This window comes from Meleagris gallopavo, chromosome 5 (assembly GCF_000146605.3).
Source record: "Meleagris gallopavo isolate NT-WF06-2002-E0010 breed Aviagen turkey brand Nicholas breeding stock chromosome 5, Turkey_5.1, whole genome shotgun sequence".
NCBI classification, from domain to species: Eukaryota; Metazoa; Chordata; class Aves; order Galliformes; family Phasianidae; genus Meleagris; species Meleagris gallopavo.
This window is the reverse complement of record NC_015015.2, coordinates 21,506,747-21,525,366: the sequence shown is the minus strand read 5'-3', so window position 1 is coordinate 21,525,366 and position 18,620 is coordinate 21,506,747. Positions and strand designations below refer to the sequence as shown.

Here is an 18,620-nt window from a genome sequence, read left to right as displayed (position 1 = left end):
ATAATAATAATCCAGAAGCTAGAGCCCATTGAAGTTTTCTCAGCTCTCTGATTTGGGTGGGGTTGGAATGCAGCCCTCCATGGTTGAGCCACAGCTAAATTTTTAGGGCTATCACATAATTGGTTTTTCTCTGTTTCCAGCAGCAGGTTGTAGGGTGGGTTTTTATTTTTTTATTTATTTCTCTGCCTATGTATTTATTTATTTATTTTCAGTGAGCTTTATTTGCAGTTTCCACAGAGAAACTCCAGCGCTTGCTGGTGTAACAGGTCCTGGGGCTGCTGGCTGACATAACCTGTTGATATAGACTCCAAACCTCTGGTACAAGGAGTGCCCAACTGGCTGCCATGGGAGGGCTGGAGGACAGAGAGTAATGGGAAACCATTTCTGCAGCAAGGTCCTGATGTGTACTCTGCCAGCAGCTTCAACCAGTGCCACTGGGAAGCTGGGGCAGAGCAGTGGGGTGGGAGCAGGAGCAGGAAGAGGGCTGAGACCTCCCTAAAGCCCCAGAGCAGCGGTAGCTCTCCAGTGCCACTGGAATCCGCAGAGGAAGCCCCGCGATGCGATCTGAGAGGCGTTACATGTGTGCCATGGGGTTAGAGGGCTGGGAGACTTCGTTAGCATCATTCGTACATTTGAATGGTCGCTTAATACTGTTCTTCTTCCTAATGGCCCTTTTGGAAGCCAGCGTGTACCATTCACAACAAGTGTTTATCTTCCAGCTTTTAAGACAGACGTCAGAATATTTCCCTCCTTATTCATGCTCCATCTTTTCTCACAGCCCAATTATTCATGACATCATCACCTTTTCCTCCTCAGCCCCAGACACAGCGTTTCTGTGGCTACAGTTTCCTGGACAAGAATTTCCAGTTTGCATTGTTGGGGGGCGAGAGTAGGGGGGGGAACACAACAACAAAAAAATGGTTGTTCCGTGTGGAAACATTAAATGAGAAACACAGCCATGGAAAAGTCAGATGTGCACACATGTACACACGCCGAACGACAACAACAACAACCACCAAGGTTATTATAATTAATTTAAAATCTGTTTAGAAAAGTGTTCCTTTTATGTTGGACTGGCTCTTTAAGTGGCTCAAGAAGTATGAAAAACAGGAAATCAAACTGCCTCATTAGGAATTGACTCTGCTCAGTAATTAGAGGCCAGAAAACAAAACAAGGAAAAGCAGGTGGCGAGTGAGCCCTGAGCAGGCAGCTATTGTACCACGGCAATGTTCTGCAGGCTGACAGCGTTATTTGGTCAGAAAAGTGTTACTTCCATGGAGAAATGATGATGAGAATCATCCCAAGTTAAATGGGAAAGTGCTCCTTTCTCAAAGTGGATGCAGCGGCTGCGAGCTGGCTTCGGTCTGGAGCTTAATTTGCAATTAGGCAGGATTTTGCTGGGCTCAGAAAGACAACTCTGTTCTCCAGCATCGACTGTTTGCCCGTGAAAATCATGTTAGAAGTAATTATCAAGTGATAGCATATTTTGCTGATACAATCAGATGAGATAACCGCAGACATTAATATCAATTATATTTTCTAACAATAACCTTTGCTGAGAAAATGCTGCCAACGATTTCCAGCAAATATCTGTTTGTGCTTTAGTCATGCTAGGGCTGCTGTATGGGTTTGCTTTCTGTCCACATTTTTGTCTCCAGTTTTACAAGAAGGCACTTTTTGCAGAAAGCTCACATCCAGAGGCTGTGCATGGTCATGTGCCAGAACCAGATGTGAGTTGTGAGTGCTCAGCATGCCCGAGGTGGGGGCCTGCTTTGCCCATTGGTGATGGTGGTGAGAATTTCTGGCTCGTCCCAGCGCACCCCAGTATGACACACACTGTGAAAGACAAACGCTTTAGGAGATGGTTTCATGGATATGTAAAATAAGGTTGTAACTAAACCTTTTCCCAAGATTTAATCAAATGGATGCCAACAACAAAAAAAAAATCTAAAAACAAACAAAACAAAAAAATGACATGGACATCATCAAACCATTTTTGTGCACAGAATAATAATGAAGGAAGTGCCTTTTTTTGCGCTGCTCTGCCGTAGGCAGAAAATAGAAGCTACTTTTATTGTATGCATTTTTTTTCAGTGGGAATTTTAGTGCAGATCTCTAAAAACAACAAATACCAACCAGTGATAAAGCGTGAGTATTTGCCTACTGTTTACTGCTGATATCCTGTCAGGATATGGTGCAGCTTGATGAGTGCATGTTGACTCAGGATGGACCTGGGGACTTTGCATGATGAAATCCTCCATCAGGAATTACAGAATCATTTAGGTTGGAAAAAGCCCTTACTATCATGAAGTGCAGCCATCTACCTGACACTACAAGTGCACCATCATACCATGTCCCTAAATGTCACATCTACACATCTCTTAAATATCCCCAGGAGTAGGGGCTCCACCACTTCCCTGGGCTATCTGTTTCAATGCCTAACTACCTTTCCATGAATAAATTCCTCCTGATATCCTATCTAAACCTCTCTCGGTGCAACTTGAGGCTGTTTCCTCATGTACTATCACTTGTCACCTGAGAAAAGGGACCAAATGCTGAACTCTAGGAATGAAGCTGAGCATTCATTTCCATGCTGGCCAGGGACTTACTTGAGTGGCTGTGGCTCTCACTGAGAGTGTTGCAGACTGCCAGCCTCCCTTGATAGAGTAGGTCTAGAAAGTGTGAATGTGGCTTTGAGTGAATTTCTTCTGGCAGCCTCTTTGGGGAGATTTCGTTTGGTTGGTAGACTCATGTTTTTTCCCCATTGACTTACGTGCTTTCTGCAAGACTAGAGGTCTTATTAGGAAGCTGAACTCTATTCCTAGGTCTATTGACATTTACTATAAGTGCTTGAGCTGGGCAAATAATCCATGAATATATGTTGACATTTCTAAATCAATTTGCTTTGGCTGGTACTACACCTGTCTAGGGATTACTCTTCGCAAACATGCAATGGTCTGACTTCTGCTGTCATAAATATTAACAGAAAGTGCTTTTCCATACTTGAAACTGGCTTGTAAGGGTGTTAGGGCTGGGCTTGCCCCTGTGTGTATTTATTAGGGAGTGTATATCATTTTATGACTTAATTGCCTGATTGCAACCAACTATGTTACTGAAAACTGGGGTAACTGAAGCACAGGAGGCCTTTGAATCCTATATTGCTACAACTAACCTATCGGGCCGAACATTAGAAAAATCAAGATAGGTATGAATGTGTGCAAACTATAAATAACCTTAAATGAAGGGGAAAAAAAACAAACAACAAAACCAATCTCTAATTACATACAATGTGAATAATTCCTTGGGATCCAGAAGTTCCTAGCAGGCATGGCTAATAATTTCCTGCAGTCTCCGCAGCACAGCAGCTGAAAAGGAGACATGGGGGAGAAGGCCGGGCTGCATCCAACATTGTTTTCATTGGGCGCATGTAGGTAGGATTTGTGAGCTCCTGAGAATGAAAGGCTCGTGGCCCTGGCAGGGATCCAGGCGGTGTTTGGGCAGACATTGTGCAAACTTCCCCCTGCATCTCCACGGACAGATTTACTGCAAGATGAATGGGTTCCCGGGCCTCTCCACCAGTGTGGCTCACATTACCTGCATGAGCTGCCCACTGCGGCCAGACCCTTCCATCTTCTCCTTATGCAATGGGAAGCGTCACTCCCTCCTGCACAGCAATGTGATGCTGATTTGCATCAGGCTTGCTATTTTGGTTCTGGGAGCCCCAAAGTCACCAGATTAGGTTCTTTCGTTGTTTTTACACATATCCCTTTGGGGCTGAGCTGAGCTGTTAAAAATAAGGCACTAGAAAGACAAATGGTTTCCGGGGGGAGGGGGAAGGGAGAAGGGAAGAGGGCTAGAACAGCTGTAAAATGCTGTAAGTTAAATAAAACATTCGCCTGCTTGTGTTGTTCTTCCTCATGTTCCTGAAACCAAGAACGACTTGAAGAAACTGGAGGAATCATTCTGCTTGCTGTGTATGTTTCTTTTCTTTTTTTTTTTTTTAAACTTGTTACACAAAACATTGTTTTTTTTCAATTTCAGGAAGTCTCTTGATGCCCTTTAGTTGATTTTGTTTTGCTTGTTATCTGGACAACTAATATTTTTCCTGTTATGGGGAAAAAAAGATTTTCCCAAGCAGATTAAAGATGTTTTTTGAGTGTATGAATGGTGACATGGTTCACTTTCATTGCTTTGTTTATTTTTAATAATGAAAAACACCTTAATTTATCGTAGCAAGGCGTCCATCCTGGAGTAAACCTTGAATTGAGTTTTCGCTTGTTGTTTCTGCTTTGCTTGAGGCTTCTTATCTAAGAATGGGCTGTGAGCCTGTTCTCATGCTTTTGGAAAACCATGGCATGTGACGGAGTTTTCTTTGCAGCATGTTGCTGCTGCCGGACAAGGAAAGTAGCAGTGTTTGCAAGAAGGGCCTGCTTTCTCTGGTGGCTTTGAAGTGATCTGCTTATTCCTCTGCTGGTGTATTTTATGCTGGTATTGATGTAGACAGGACAATGAGATATCAGGTTTCTGGGCTTTGCTTTTCTTCCTGACAGCTCAAAAACTGTGACAGCCTCTGCGCAAGAGGGGAATATGGTATAAAGTGTGCAGGTGAGAACTCTAGCAGCTAAGTAGCCAAGGAAGCAAAAAGCTGCTGGGTTTCCAACAGCTATGGTGCAGTGTGATGAGGGTAGCACAAGATGGCGGCTGATCTCTGCTGGTGCTGGTGGCCTGTGGATCCACCAGCAAGTGAGGACGAGCGGTCATACAATCACAAAATCAATAAGTTTGGAAAGATCATCTAGTCTAGCCATCAACCCATGCCTGTGGTCAATCTCAACCCTGTCCTTCAGTGCCACATCTACCCTTTTCTTGAACACCTCTAGGGATGTGACTCCACTACCCTCCTGGGCAGCCTGTTCCCATACCTCACCAGCTGCAGGTGCCGAGGAGCCTCCTGGTCCCCACAGAGTTGGTGTCCATTGCTCATCACACTGTAGGCATCTATGGTGTCCTCTGATAAATGGATGAGCAACTGGCTCCAATTACAACAAACATCCCCACTTGTCCCTTTACCCACCCGCCTGGAGGAAACACCCGGGGCTGTCCTGCCCACTGACGGCACGCAGGAAGTGCATGGAGATGTTTTTCTTGGCACTGGGGCCCATGATGCTAGAGGCCTGCACGTGCCACCTGACCCCAGCGAACTGCCTCCACTGACGGCTGCAGGTTGTTTCCTCATGTTCAGAGGAAAGGCCGGGCTGCTCCGACCTCTGGGACTGCTGTGGTTAATGTCAAGCTCACATCAGGAACTGTCTGGGAAGAAGCCAGAGTTTGTTTGCAAGAGCCTGCAAGAGGGAGGCTTCCAAAATGAGAGAGTGCCTTGCTCCTCAAAATGCCTGCAAACAAAATTCAGCTTCTGCTTTTCCTGACTATCTAATAACAGACATGGCTATGCATTTCGGGCAGGTGCCTTCAAAGAAGAAAAACAAAATCTGTAAGTAGGAATATGGCACCATTTTAGCAGCAGCTAAAAGGATCTGCATCTGGTGGTGAGAACAGCTGCACCTAGAGACCTGTTGGACAAACAGCTGGTCCAGACCCAGCACAGGGTGGCTATGGCCTCGTTATTATGTTAGCCACCGAAACATGCGAGTTGCTGTGTGCGATCTCTTTTCCAAATGAGGGGTGATGTGGCTATTGCTATTTCTATATGCTCTAATTGCAGCAGTGGTGGAAAAGTCCTGGTCAAAACTGACAAGGAAGAGTATAAATTTCTGCACAAAGGTGGCAGAAAATATTAGCAGAAGGGAGTTATGGAAAATGAGAGAGGAAGGGCAAATGCCAAAATAACATTGTGTCTGTGTGTGTGCACAGATCTCTCCTGTGCCTGTATGTGGAGGACACTTCTGTCCGAAGGAGACATTGTGGGAAGGTAGGCCAATGTGGATCCAGCCACTGACTGTGCCAGATACAACTGGGATAAGAAGGCCATGGAGAGCCTCACCTGGGGCCTCCCCATATCTGCGGGCCCTGGGACTCTATCTGAGCTTAGTGCAGGATCCTCAGTCTCTTAACCTCCTGGTACAAACATCCATGTCTAACTCATATGGAAGCTCACTGCCTTATTTCCTATAGCTGTCCCCTCCAGCCTTTGGATTATTTGGCCAAGTGGCAAGTGTCGGAAAAAGCCATGAAAGGAGAGATGGAGTCTGAGTGGAAGGGGAAAGGAATGGAGAGAATGTGGAGGACACGTCCCAAGTGGCAGCCCAAGTGGCAAGACTGGGGTCTTACTGCTACTACCAGTACCTAACTAATGGGTTTGCACAATGGTACTACTCATCCTTTGAGAAAATGGATCAGTCATTTAATAGCAGGAGAACAAAGGTTGGGGGAGGCATATCCAGCACTCCAGGCACATAAAAATTAGAAAGGAAACCAAAAAGTTTTTGATGAAGTTTAAATGTGGGCTCTGTAACAGTGCTGGGAAATGATGAAACATCCTAGGCATCCATCATTACCCTGATTTCAAGACAATAGGTCTGAGGGCCCGCTTGGTGCAGGGTTAGGTCAGCCTTTCCTGCCAACCTTGCAGCTGTGGTGAGCTATGGTCCTGAAAAGCCCCTTACCAAGGGATCTGTGTTGATGCTGTACATATGGCAGCTGAGCTGGTACAGGCAGCCAGCAGGTTCTTCTCACAGCTATTTGGCTCCTCCAGTTCCTCAAAACGGGCATAAGTGATGCTCCACAAAGAGCTTGGTGTTTGCAGGACCATCTTCCCTAAAGGCTGTAGAAGGGTGCATAGGCTGAAGCAAGGATCAGCTTTCTCAATGGCACTCCATGACATGTTGCTTTTGCTTGCTGCTTGTGGTAAATGAGTGACTTTGTGTAGGACATACTGCAACATGTCCAACCTTTCCTGGTGTTAAAACACATGTCCTGCAACCAGAAAGCAAGAGGCCCTTCAGTGGGGTCTATGGGAAGATGGAGTCTGTTTCCTTTCCTCCTTATGCCTCCTTCAGATGTGTATGGTCCATACACGTTGCTTGGAGTGCTCTCTATAGCCACCTACACAAGGCAGTGAGTAGCTCAGGAGCACAAGGGACGTGTTCAAGATCAATGCTGTGCTTGCTCTGCATGAGGCAGGCTGAGAGAAGCACCAGCCAAAATTTTCTCTTCTGTGAAAACCACCCACAGGGCTTTAGAGCTCTGTGCGCATGAGTGTAGGGACGCAGGACGCGTGTTCCCACTTTAGTAATTCAAGAGCAGCAGTGTAAATGGGCTCCCCAGGGAGCCAAAAGTCACACAGCTGCAAAGCATCATTTGGGAGGAGAAAGAAAGCTAGCATGGGAGAAATGGAGGCTGTCTCTGATGCCTTCAAAAAGCTGGTAGTATTGAACTCAGAGCTACTGTTCTCAGCCTGCATATGCCTCTGGTTTTATGGCAAACCCATGTGGCTGAGGTCACTGATTGCAGCTGTACAGTGATGCAGTTTTTAAGCGTGCAGGACTATGGCTTATGATCTGTGAGTTCAAGTGGAAGGAAAATCTCACTCATAGAAAGGGGGGAAAGCCTCTAATGTCTGAGATGAGAATACTACAAAAATAGTCAAAACATCTAGGAAAAAGCCGTCCTAATTTATTCTAGAGCCTATATAAATAGGCTCTTTTTCTCCAAACGTTCTTCACTGCAAAAGGAAATGTCACGTTGAGTTGACCCAGATGAGATGACATGTATTTGTTTATTTTACTTATGCTCCTGCTTACAGTGTTGCACTTGGTGGATATATTTTTGTGTACACTGTTGCATTCCAGTATCACAATACATTTTTCTGCCTGCTACCTGAACCTTGGCTGGTGAACTCCGTTTCTGGGTATCACTCACATAAATTAACAAGATCTGTATGTGTGCACTTACTGACTAAGAACTCATTGCTCTGCAAATGAAACTTAATTATGCATACAGAATAGCACTGAAAGCCTCTCTGCTTTTTCTCAGCTACGTGATTTTAAGAAGGAGGAGATGGACTTGCTACCCAGGCCAGTTCCAGGAAAGTATTTTGATGGAACTCTCTGCTTTAAGCCTGTTATACATAAGGCAGTGCGAGATACCAGTCCAAGGAATCATTGGGATGTTCCTTTCCACCATTTGAATGTGCATTTGTTGTTCTGGACATGTCTTACAAACAGCAGATGCAAACACTATGGTCAGTGGCGGGTTCTGTGGGCCATGGAGAATGTTTGCTGTGTGCTGATTGGCTGTTCCTGCAGTGTACTGCCTGGGTAGTGTTGGTTTGGGATCCTGTGTTGTGTGCCTCACAGATAGAGGCGCCTTCTAAATGTTTGCTGGTCATCAGTAGCTGTTTGTACTGCGTTGCCATATTGGATAAGAAGCTATTTTCTCACTAGCCACCTGTATGCTTCCCATACAGACTTCACATGCAAGGGTTTATTCATGTTGACCTACACAATGGATTTCCTCTCTGTGAGCATTCTTGGAAATAAAGCTTTGCTCCCCAACTGTCTGTGAAGAACAAGGCTTATAGATTCCACTTGACAAAGCAATGGTTTTAGTAGCAAGATCATTGGTTGGTATTACTGTGTTGTGTTTTGCTAGCTCCAGGTTATGTCAGCAGCACACAGGCTGCAGCTTTTGTTAAGAGTTAGCACACAAGTGCAGAAGGGTTGGCTAGGCAGAATGTTGCAGGATGGAGACCAGAGCCATAGATTGTTTTATTGCAGGAATTGGATTAACTCATATGAGCTCATTCTCTGCTCTTCATTGCATTGTGTTTGGCGGTTCCTGCAGCACGATTGCATCTAGGTTAAGTGGCATTGTTCCGAGGTCCGGTGGGGAACAATCTTGTATTGACTAACTGAGGGGGAAGGACAGGATGATCTCATCAGCTTTCACCATTTTTGGTACCTGCGTTTCATTTGTCTGTCTATTATTTTAACTTTCTTCGTGATTATTGTACACAAACAATGAGTGGGAATGCTCCATGCAACTGTGTGGCTTGGAGCTGGGGAGAAACAGTTGTCCTGTCAGGTATGGGAACATGGGCCTGCTTACAAGCAAAGGGCAGCACTCATCTGGTCATCAATGTTTGTACTTGTCAACATTAGCTCTTTTGCTTCCCAAAACCCCCACTGAGCGCTGAACTCCTGAGGGGAAATGTGCAAATATGGAAAAGCCTGTGACTGTCCCAAGTGTCCTGCAGAACTTGGAGGACTATATTCTCAGAATCAGTGAGTTCTCTATGAGTGTCTGCTGAACAGAGTTTGTGCTGCACAAACTGCTGCAGGAGTGCATTTGGACCACTATCAGGTGCTTGGGCTATGACAGAGAAACGCTAATGTCAAAGGAAATCCATGTCTGACACTTTCAACATCTGGATCTTACTTTCTTTGCTGTTCACACTCAAGCACTCATTGATTAACAGCAAAATGCAGCTTTTGCTGAACACGTTGACCATGTGTCATAGATTTGAACAAAGATCAGCTGAAAAGACTTGGTTAAGGGCCAGGAAAAATCTGTCTAGAACAGGAAAAGTAGGAAAGCATATTTTTGCAGCCGAGGTGAAAGGAACTGAAAGATCTAATTTTCTTCTCCCCTCCCTGGAAACTCCCCGAGCTCTAACAGTAGGATTCTGTTGTAGCAGCAAAAGTGTGACAATGGAAGAGTATCACCCTTCATGAATCGCTCTTCCAAAAGCAATGTAAGGTCTCCCCTAATGATATGAAGGAGCTTTCCCACATCATTTGTTTCCAGCACTGTCTCCTTTCAGTTTCCCTTCTTGCTTTGAGTGAAAGCATCTGGAGATCTTGTAGGGCAGAAGTTATGGAGAAGCTGGCAGGCAGCAGTGGGACAGAAGGGGTATGTGCTGGTCTGGCAAAGGATGGGAGTCACTGTGTGAGTGCCTAACCCATTTACATGTACTCTGAGACTGTTCAAGCTACTGCTTGAACAGCAGATTGCTAGCCTGGGTTTGTGGAGGTTCTTCCAGTCTTTCTGATGTTATTTTACAAGAAGAACCTTGTTTGCCACCAGGACTACCTTCCTCAGTTTATGTGTGTCACTATTTCATTCTTTGCACATTGAAGTTCAGGAGCTACCAGAGTGGCTTCTTTCTTATCATACAGATTTTACTTAATCAAGTTTTATGCAGCATTTCCTACATACTTGTGATACTCACTGTCTAAGGGACACGATGTGCTGGGAGGTGTTCCCCTCCTGCTGATGGACGGGCGTTTGCAGAGGTCTCCTTGCAGATGTGTTTTGTGAGTCTGCACTCCTCTAGACTTCCTCCGAACTCCCCCTGAACACATGGTCCCTGGCAGCATGATGCTGCAGCTGCTACCAGAAATGCAGGCAAATCTGATAATGGGATGGGGGTGGAAAGCAACTCAAGAATAAAAAGAGCTCTCTGTAATGTGTGGGCTACTCTCTGAGAGTGGCATTGCTGTTCTCCCAGGCAGCAGCAGGCTGAGAGGCACGTTGGGCAGGCAGGTGACCAGGAAGCAGAGAGCTGCCTGCTCCAGCAGAGATAGGGATGCTGTTTACAATAAAAGAGGGAGAGTCTGAAGAGAGGACACTGGGGAGATCTCCATGGAGACACTTCACCTGCTGCAGTGGGTGCCTTTGGAGATTGGCACCGCGTTCTTTGAAGAAAAACGCCTTGCATGGGCATAGCAGAATGCACTGTTGACTGCAGAAAGGTGAAGCTTTCCAGACCTGCTGTTCAGCAAAGAGAAAATGGCACTGAAGCATTGCTAAGTTTGCGATCCAAGCCATAAGAGCCAAGATGTTCAAAAGATGCAGGTCAGCTGTTTGCTCTCAGAAGGGGCCCAGTGTTGAGGTATAGGGGAAAGCAGGGAGAGGAGGCTGTATTTCCCTGGGCTGACAACACAGAAGCTTTCCTCCTCCTTCCCAGGCTGCTGTTATCCCCCATATAAAGTGCTAGATACATGATTTTAGAAGAAGTGACATGGAGCAACAGGTCCCATGGAGCCAAGTCTGAGCTGTGCTGCATGGGCATTTTGGATGGTCCTGCTTGAAGGAGGCTGGGATGGAGGAACTCAAGGCTGCGGTTTCCAGAGGTACCTTTGAATTAGGGCAGGAGGAGAAGGGAAGTGACAGCATAGAGGTGGATTTTTCATCTTCTTGTCCTAGAGCTTGGGTGTCAATGATGGGTATGATGAAGTGATGTATGTGTTGTGCTCATGTGCCAAGTAATGCATCACACAGACATGAAAATCACCGAATCCACCTAGCATAAACAAAGGAAATAGAGAAGTGATTTACTGTAAAATTAATAAAAATGCAATCTATCTAAAAAGGGAAGCCCACACTTTGGGCTTCGGGGAGAGTCAGTAAGACAGAAATGGGAATGGGCCATCTCTGAAGCCTTGGGGGTAGGTGGTGGACTGATTCATCCAGTGCTATCCTGCCTCTGCCCTGTGGTCTCTCTTCCCAGGGAATGGCTAGCAAGCCCAGGAGAATAGCCCTGGGGAAAGCTGGTTGTGCTTCATGCCTCTGTGTGCACAGCCATGGAGAACCACTGGTTTGGGAGCGCTATTGTCACCTGGGGATACATGAGACCACGGAGGTGCTGGCTTTCTTGTGAAACTGTCGCAGCAGAGCAGACCAGACAGTGCCTCCCTCTCCTCTTTTATCCATCAATTTCTTTCTTCTGAGTGAGGCAAAATTTCTCCAGATGAGTTCCAGCAGAAATCAGAAGGGGAGCAAAGCCTTGAGAGAGAAAATAATTAATTACAATTATCATAGTTTTCCATTAACTTGGCTGAATGGTATATAAAAATAGACTGGGTTATTTGCAAGATTGAAAAGAGGATGTGCAGAGATGGGCAACAGAGTTTAACTGTTTCTCCTAACATACGATACACAATTTTTTCAGAAGGAGAAAGGTACTGCTGTCATTTAAATCAAGTCTGGTTGATATTCAAGTCTGGTGTCCAAAGGAGAATTACTGTGTTGAGGCTAAGCTCATTTGTCTCAAGATATTTTCTGTCTCTAATTGGATAGTTTCTTGGTAGCAGGAGGTAAATGAAAGAATGTGCATTTGTTTAAATGAGCATAAGACAGATAAGGATCAAGGAGGAACAGCACTGGCACTCATATCAGTCATTTATGTCCCTTTTGTGCTTTTAACAGGAGACTGACACTTCATCATCCTTCTCTTTGCATTTCTCTGACTCCCAACCATCCAAATTCCAACCCTTACCATTGCCTTCAGCAGCCCTCCTGTCTCATAGAAACTAACTGCTCAGGGTAAAAAACAAACACATAGGCACACACAAGAGAAATCACCAAAACCCAGATCCTTCCCTTGCATTGGTAGGCTGAGGCTAGAGGACGATCAGAGCTTATCCTTCCTGCTGTTCTCTAGTCTGAAGAAAATTGCTTACCCAGGCCCCCCATCACACAGTAACTGTCCACATAGTATTCACAAGGGAATTTCCTTCCAGTCTCTGCTGTGGAGTCTGTCAGGCATGGGACATCAGCACCAGCGGAGAAATGGTCAGAGCAGAAGCAGCAGTGGGAGGTGCCCTTGAGATTAGAATGGCATTTGGAGATGTTGTATAGCTCAGATGTCCCGTGATTTTCAAGTGTTTGAAATCTCCAGCAGATCTTCATTCTTACCACAAGCACTGTCCTCTAGGCTCTTCCCTTTTGGCCTATTGTGAAGAAAAGTTCCATGGGGGGACAGAGAGGCATGAAAAAATGGCTAGATTTGAATGGCTAGGCTATTTCATGAGCAGAGCCAAGCGAGAGCAATAGGCCATGCTGATTCACTGCAAAGGCATGACCCAGGAGATCTACTCACCAGTAACCTGAATTACTGATCTGCATTTCCCCTGAAGAGTCAATTTTCTGAGCTCTGGGGTTCCATAAAACCTTCGAAAGTGACAAAGTTATGTAAACTAGATGATTGGTAGACCAAAGAATATTTAAGTTATTTTCAACATTATGTTTCTTTTGTGAAGTGATGCCAGGTACTAACATAGTGTAACTTCTGAAAATGCTGGATAAATGCCTGCTCTTACTGGTTTTCCAGACAGCTGGAAAAACTTCATTGAGTGGAAAAGTCCCTGGGCAGGCAGCTTATATCAAAACAGATCCTCTCTAAACACCCTATGAACACAGTCTGACTAGATCTTAAATGTCTTTTCCAACATTAATGATTTTATGGTTCTACGAACACGCACATCTTTGGAGATTTTTCCAAACCCAAGATATAACTGGGGAAAGTGCTCTGTGGGGGACCCAGCAGCTCTTGCTAAGAGATCCTCAGGAAAGGCTGGGGAGGAACTGGGCTGATCTTTGCTGAAAACATTCCCATAAGTGCCTTGGCATTGTGCTGGCAGAACATGTGAGCTCATTCCTTCTCTTGAAGGACATCTTTGCTGCTTTGAAGGCAATCTGCTCCCCATTCAAAAGGTCTCCTTGCTGCTCTGCGCAGTCATGCTGAAGTCCTCTGGAATCACACATACCAGGACTTTGGGCTCATGAAACCTCCCATAGCTGTATAGGGAAGGTGGCAACATGGATGTGAGCTTGCTGCTTGCATCACAGAGAGGCAAGCAGGTCTTGGGGTCACCGTGCCTCCTCCAAGCTATGGGCAGCCTGGCCTGAAGGATGGATGTGTGCTGTGGGAACAGAGATGGCAGGATCTGCTGTGACTACAGTTGTAGAGACATGATCCTGGATCCCCATGCATCTCCTGTCCTGCAAGATGCTGGGCTGCTCATGCTCAAGCTGTAGGGAACTGCTTCCAGCAGATAGGATGATTCGTGAAAGCCCTATTTTTATTTTTTATTTTATTTTCTTCTTTGTTTTCAGTACCCACAATACCAGATATAGTTTTGTCAAAGCGTTTTGGTAGCTCCATGACCTAGAGAGTCTTGAAGAAAAATCTGCTTTGCTAGTTCAAAACAAAACCAATGATTCTGAGGCACAAGGGAATACATGGAGAGGCTATATTTAGTAATCCTAATGTATTGTAGTGGTTTTGTTCATTTAAATGTAATTTGGCATTAAATATCATTTCTGCACATAGCATGGAAAAATGGATGCCAGGATTCTTTTTCAGTACAGAGAACCTTAGATTAATTGACCAAAAATTGCTGCTTGCACATTTTATTTCCAGACCATCATATTTTCTAAAAACATACACAGGGCCATGCGTTGAATTGTAATGGCTCCAGACTAGCTCTTGTAATGAAGCTGAGATGGTCTGTTGAGCAAATCAACTATTTAATCAGCCTGTATTTATATTACAAGAAACTACACTGTAGTGTGATAAATCCACCATCTGGTCACTTACTGCTCTACACATCTGTATTGTATTATCAGTTTAGACCGTAATGGTGGGATTCATCCCTTCTTTGTTTAGTGAATAGGTGTTTAGTCTAAGTCATGCTTCCTGGTAATCCATAGAGGGATCTTCAAAGAGCAATTTAACCTCTCCTTCCCCTGCTAACACCATCTATCTTGGGATGGGATGAATTATCCTTTGGAAATACTTCTTTCTCTCTCCATCGGCTTTAGAGAATACAAGGATGACTGGCCTAGACCAGACAGCATGGGAATAAATGAGCTTGGGTTGTATCAACATCTTCTCTGGCACTGAGTGCAGTGAATATGAGTAGGTCTGTTAATATCTGCACAGAAAGATGCTTTATGCAGACCTAGCTAGGCTCACACTACTAAAACTGAAAGCATACAACAAGCAACCTAAAGTCTTGTTTTAGATATTCAGTAAGAGCTTAGTGGGAAGCACCTCATTGATTTCTGCCCAGGGCTTTCCCAGATTCCAGGGATGCTGGGTACTCCCTGTTCAGCTGCTGGAGGAGGGGGGTTGCCTATATGAGTGTTTAGGACCAAGGAGTCTGAATTTGGCCCCATTGTGGAGTCACTTCCTGGCAATTTTCCTTTTGTTGTGTCTCTCAATGCAGAATATCTCCTCGATTTTCTATATTTACCTTCCTTCCCTCCTTTTGTGGAGTGCATTGTATAAGACCCTGGCTATGACAATGTCTTTTTTTTTTTTTCCTCCTCCAGGAAATGCTGAGCATCATACCATAGTCATTGCTGTTTGGTGCAATGAAGTCATTTTCAAAGAAAAGTTTTGCAATGCATGCAGGGCTGGCTTCACCTGGGGATGGGCAGCCCTGTGGAAGAACTGCAACCAGACAGGGCACATGGAGAAAAACCTCTGTAACCCACGCAGAGCTGAGGTCCCCTAAGCAGGAGTAAGTGGAGTTCCTCAGAAGCAGTTGGAGTCAATGCCTTCTCCAGGAGCATGTGGTATGGGAAGTCAGATTACCTGGAAAGCACGCAGTTCTGAGCACTTTCAGCCTGAGTTCTTCTGGCTGTCACAGTACCACCTAGTAGGAAACAATTGCCTCAGTAAAATACAACAATAACTTTTCATAAGAAAAGTCTGATTCTTGCATTCCATTGCCATTGGCAAGCTAACCAACACAATAATTTGGCAATACCCTCGTTCTTTAGAACCAGCAAAGGCAAGAGTGAACACTGGGTGCATGAGCTTGACTACCAGGGATCTTGTCTTTGGGCATCAGAAGCATTACCTTAAGGCAAAACTTATAGAGGAAATATATGGCATGTGAGCTTGGCCATAATAAGAATCTTACTGAGCTCATATGTATCATTATATAAAGTCCTCATCCTCCAAGGAAGACCTGTGGGGAAAGCCTCACCTGATCATGACTGCTCCTTCTCTCTGTTCATTGGCCCTGCCCATGCTGGATGCTGGCTCTGGCAGTGCCAGGCAGCTCTCAGAGCATTTCAGGTAGGCCATTAAATAACACAGGCCATTGGAAATTCTTTGAGGTGGTGGCGACTCTCACACAGCCTCCAGTTTCCAGTAAAGGAAAATTGCAGTTTCATCAAAATGATGCTTGTCCTGCAGAGCACCATGCAAGAGTAAGAGTGATCTGCTACCTAGGCTGAATGGAGATCCTGAAGAAAAAAAACAAAACAAAACAAAAAAAAACAAGCAACAACAACCACCTCTTCTTTCCCTAAGAGTGAAGACAGATACATGGATAGATCGAACTGGAGTTATGCTGAACCTTGTTTACATTGAGTGATTCATTTCATGAGACTCATGACAGACTAGCATGATATCTCCTGCCACTAAAGCAGACAGTAGCTGCTCTTCCCTGTGTATACATTTCAAAATTTGGTCTGTCATTCTTTATCTGGGCCCATCTGCTCAAATGTGCTGACCTGAGTTCCCACTAGTGAAGAACATCCCACAACTGGTGTGGGATGGAGGTGCCCACACACAGGGCTTTCACTGGCAGAACCAGTTGCATCCAGGCTATAGGAGAAATCAATCTATTCCTATGAAGCTAAACATCAAAGAGAGCTTCTGATGCAGCTGAAAACAAGAACTAGCCTACTTTGTTTGGAGAAGCCCAGAGGCTGAGATACAGGTTTGTCACTCGGTTTTCCATCTGGATCAGCAAACTGAGCTGAAATGTATCTTCTCTATGAGAAACTGTGCCTTCCTCTGCAACCCCAACAACAGCAAACTGAACAATGCTTTGCATTTGTTGCCAAATCCTATTGTAGAACAGTTTATTCTTGTCTCTGTGAACGCACTGGCCTTCTCCATACTTCCGCAGAGCAAGTTCCCTCTACTTGCAATGGCACCAGCGCCATCACAGGCTGCCCATGGTTTTAATACCATGTCATCTCACTTCTTACAAGCAAGACTTGGTGTGATGATGCAATAAAAATACAGATGCTGGTGCAGGGAGTCTGTGCTCCCTCCTGGGCAGCCTTCCCTGTGCTGGTGCCCAGCATTCCAGGAAAGCCAAGCACCAGTTCTCCTCAGAGCACACTGAGGTGGCTGGTCAATGCTGCACGCTGGAAAAACACCAGCTCGCCTACCTGTTACGGATTTCTTGGCAAACCCAGTTTAAACTCAAAATGCTTCTGTCAAGAGTGATCTCAAAAAGCTAGTAGCTCTCTAGATAGACCAGGGAAGTTTGTAGCTTTCTCTCATAGAAAAGTTACTGATCATGGACAGAAGTACTACATTGAATGCAGATTATTCACACTGCAACAAAATTGAATTTTAGGTATCTGTGGGATGAAGTAAGTTCCCACACAGCCTGATCAGTACCTCGGCCAAGTCCTGGGCTATTCCTCTAAACAACCCTCTGAAATTCCCAAAGCCATGCTGCCTGAAACTAGCACTTCACCATGTGACCTTTGTGAAGGCACAAGGCCACTCTGATGCAAGTTCTGCGAAACCTCAAACCATTTCTAAACTTCCATATTGATATATTTCCTTGTTCCAGCGTGCATAAAAGAAACAAAGCCTAGAAAGCCCCGATCTGGATTTTTCCTTGCTCTCTTGTGACACTTAAATCTATCATGTTTTTTGTTAGCTCAGTGCCTGTACTGCGCACAGGTTCTGTTGAACATCTAAGAAGAGATGCCCACCATTTGCTGGCTGATGCTTTCAAAGCCAGGGAGGGAGTAGCTGAAGACAAATTTCACCATACTAAGTTTGTAGGGATTCCATCACAATGACAGATTTCTCATTTTTCTTGTCGACTGCATGTGTGAGCTGTTGTCCCCATTGTATCTTGGTCCAGTTTGGTTTCCTGGGATAGCACTTCATCAATTTTACATTGCAATAGGCTAACCCTCATCATCCCCTTGTCCCTTACGTTTGCTGATATTTCACACCTCTCCACTTGCACAAAGTAGCTCTGATGCTGCTGAGTGCACTCAAAGGAACACTCTTCCTGGACAGGGATTGTTTTGGGATACAGTTGCCACACAGAGGTTCCTCTTCTCTACTACATAGCAGACAGCCACATCTTTTGAGTCTTGATGTCTCAGAGTAGAGAAAAACCTATGCAAACATCAGCACAAGTTGTTACTAATCTGGTTCCTAAGTTTTTGCCCAGAGTTCAGAAGAGCACAAATCCTGCAGATCTGCTGTGTGCCTGCTCCTGGGTAGGCTCATATACTTGTAATTCAGCCACTACTGTCTTTCAGATATCAGTGCCAGACCTTTAGCCTTATCTCTTTCTTCCTTTGTTCATCTGGGTTTCTCTTCACACTCTCAGGTCTTCTGTGGCCCATCTCCTTTTGCATTTGGAACAACATCTCTTCACTGTTTGTATTCCTCACTTCCCATCCAGGGGTACCTCAGCTGGAAAAGTAACACTCCATCCTGAGCTATGCATGTGTGTGAGCAATGCCACAGCCACCTTGTGCGGTTGTTTGTCCTCTTCCTCTGGGCACCTGCTCATGGCAGCTTGGGCCAGGTGGAAGCAGATGTCACAGGGAAGCCACAGGGGCGGACTCTGGCTGGCAGAAGTGCCGAAGTAGTGCAAAAGACAGATGTTGTTTGCAAACAAGAGCCTCTGGAGGCCAAGTATACAACAAGCACCAGGGGCACTGCATCTGCCTCATTGCGTCCTCTTCTGTCTACCAATAGACCCATGGGACCCAGAGCCCCCTCAATGCAGGGAGTCATTTAGACCTTTCCCCTCGTCATGTCTCAAGCCAGCAGTTCTGTTGTCCCCTTCACGCCTTCCCTGCTCCACCAA

At 45.2% G+C, this 18,620-nt stretch overlaps 1 long non-coding RNA gene across 1 annotated transcript; it reads right to left on the bottom strand.

Annotated features, from left to right (window-relative positions):
• Positions 1–14,127: 14,127 nt before the first annotated feature.
• LOC109367739 lies at positions 14,128–18,620 on the bottom strand. Its single transcript, XR_002115127.1, has 2 exons — positions 15,741–18,620; positions 14,128–15,404 (listed from the first exon to the last, which is right to left on the bottom strand). It is a non-coding gene; the product is annotated as an uncharacterized LOC109367739 (long non-coding RNA).